The sequence below is a fragment of the Mastacembelus armatus genome, chromosome 3 (genome assembly GCF_900324485.2).
Source record: "Mastacembelus armatus chromosome 3, fMasArm1.2, whole genome shotgun sequence".
NCBI classification, from domain to species: Eukaryota; Metazoa; Chordata; class Actinopteri; order Synbranchiformes; family Mastacembelidae; genus Mastacembelus; species Mastacembelus armatus.
Genome location: NC_046635.1, coordinates 11,463,838 through 11,466,844, shown reverse-complemented (window position 1 = coordinate 11,466,844; position 3,007 = coordinate 11,463,838).

Below are 3,007 nucleotides of genomic sequence, written 5' to 3'. Positions count from 1 at the left end.
GTCAGACTACTTGGCTTTCTTATACCTGAAAACATCTGCAGTCTACACCATGGGCTGGTCTACAGAACGATGTACAAAATAAACCAAAACAACCTGGAGTCTTGGCATACCTAATTGATCTTTTACCTGCATATAAGCATATGCAAATATGCTGTGTCTATTATATGTGGTAGTTACAGTATGTCTCTCCCTCCTGCGGGCTTGCTGGCTGCCTCTGTATCCACAGTGCACTGTTGAGGGCTGACAAGATCTACTTTTTAAAAAAAGAAAATTACACATTTGGACACCCAGTTTAAAAACGACTGCCTATACTCAAGTGTCTCCTGCCATGCTTGAAATGAGTGTATGCATGTATGTTAGTCTGCTCCCCACAGACCTTTTTAAGGCTTTTGAGTGGTTTGTTGAAACTATAGGACATATTTTCCAACACAAGCCAGTAATTTTAATGGCCATACTGTAGCAGCATCCACTGGGAGTATAGAACTGTAGGAACCACCCCTCAGAATGGGGCTTTTACCACATGTTACAGTTTATGCAATATGGACACGTTGGGACATTTTAAGTGATTCTGATACTGTTTTACTGGGCGAGTCTTACAACATGCACCTAAGAGCCTTGTTGGGAATGAAAACGTATTTTTACAACATTCTTGTCTTTTATGCTTACATCTGACTATTCGAGCATTCCACCACCTCTTTACACCCGTAGGAATAATTTTTATGCATTTCCTGTTCCTTTGCGATCCATGCTCCGGTTTGCTTTTCTAATCAGCCTCGTGCACCATATGGTCTCCCAGCAGTCTGACTTAGGGGTTCAACAGCACTCCACAGCTACCAAAGAAAGTAAACATTATGGCAACCAGAGGTTCAAGGACCTCCACAGGTCTCTATCAAAATAAACCGTTTCTCAGTTTTGTGTCTGGAGAACAGCTCGTGTGTGTGTGTGCATGAGAGATGCAAACTAGGGTCCCACCTACTAAAGATGATTTGATGTCAAAAAGTAGTAAATGGAATCAGTCACAAAGGATAAAATTGGTAAGAAAGGGAACAAAAAAAAAAAAAAAAGGTTATACAAGAATATACACAAACTACTTTGGCAAATTGTTTTAAGGTAAGTATGTAAAAAATCTAATTTCCTACAAGACAACTGTGTATGTGCAGATTTAGTCTTAGATTAGTCAAGTATGTTAAAGAATAGCAAATGATGTAATAAAGTTCAGCACATTGAAAACAGTAATTCAAACCAGTTAACAGTGATCAGATGAAGATTCTAAATGCTGCAGCAGGAACCAAACTGCCAGGTCAGAAACAAATGGCTGAGGTGTTCAAGAATAAAGACGCGTATGTTCAGAGAATGGGAAACCTGGGTGCTGTTATGATTATGTTCACAAGGTGTTAAACAGTTTGCTTCTGACCAGATATGTTCTTACAAATGTCTGACATGATGCTTTTGCGTGAAATGAAATGTGAACAATTTGGGTCAACACAACTAGGTCAGAAAGGTGAACAGTGAGCCTTTGTTTTCAGAGCAGGCAATCCATTCTGCTTCAAAGGTACTTTTTCACTGTTGAACACTTTAGTTTTCAGGTTTTAGCAAGCAAAATAGTTTAAATATATTTGATCCTTGTAATAAATTTTCATTAATTCATTTAATGTATGTTTTTTTTTTTTTACTTTTAGTTCTTAACACAAATATTGATACCAATGTAAAGTAGGACCAATGTAAAGTAGGACAGCTCTTCTAAGTGTAAGTAATGGCTTTTTATCTTAATTATTCTGTAAATGTTTCCACTATTGCTTATAAGTCAGATATGAGCCAGTCAGAACTCTTGGCTTGTCAGGTTGTGATGGTTCAGACACTTTGAAAGCTAATTTCTTATCAAAAGCAACATCCAGTTATCAGCTGCTTTTTAACATAACTACAGACCTGTTTATTACAGGCCTTTAACTGGATGAGCCTGTTTCTGCCATGTTGCTGATATATACTGTGTGGTACATATCAACCACACTGTAGAAATACATTGTAAATTGCAGTTATTTCTGCTCTAAAATATATGAATTCACTTGATGCCAAAATAATTGAAGGACTGGCATGTACTCCCTTCAGCATTCAGGGGTCAGCATACATACTCTCATCTTGTATGCTTACATGTAACTAATCTGACCTTCCACCACCTCTCTGTGCCCATAGGAATCATTTTTATGCATTTCCTCTTCCGTTCCAGTGCATCCTCTGGTTTGTTTTTCTAATCGTACTCCATATGTTCTTTTCATTTAGTGTCCCAGAGTTTTACCCTGTGCATCTTTTTTTTTTTTTTTTTTTTTTTTTTTTTTTTGGATGGCCTGTTTTAGGTGTTCAGCAGCACTTCACAGGTTCTAAGGAAGGGAAGCTTTATGGCAAACAGAGGTTCAAGGACCTCCACAGATAACCAAGATAACCCATCTCTCTTGGTGTGTGGTGAACAGGCCTGGTGTCTGTGGTGGATAGGGGTTCCCCTTGAACTTTACCAAAAGATAAGCTAGGTTCCACCTGCTAAAGATTATCAAATGTCAAAAAGTAAACAAAAGGAAGGATGTTTGGGTTGCGCAACTCTTTTGTTTTCTTCGAGTTAGACAAATGCAGACTTGTGAGATTCCAGTTTCCCTTTGGCCTGGTATGAGTTATGAATATGGGTTTATGTAGCCAAGTGAAGAACAACACTTCTGAGAAGAAAACCCTCATCTCTTGGATATTGGATATAAGTCTGACATACATGAGTATTAATGTTTGTCACTGCTCAAACCCCAGAAATTATGAAAAGATTGTGGTTCATTCATATTTTGGACTTTTGTCTGCCAATGAAAAGTACAAAACTCCTAAAAAACGTATTAGTGCTTCTGAATTAGTCAATAAAATGTCAGGAAAAGGCAGAAATAACACAGGGGTTTGTTTTGCGAATGGCCTGTGAAGAATCTACCTGTGTATAACCAAGAAATGTCATAACATTACAGCTTTATAATTTGGATTA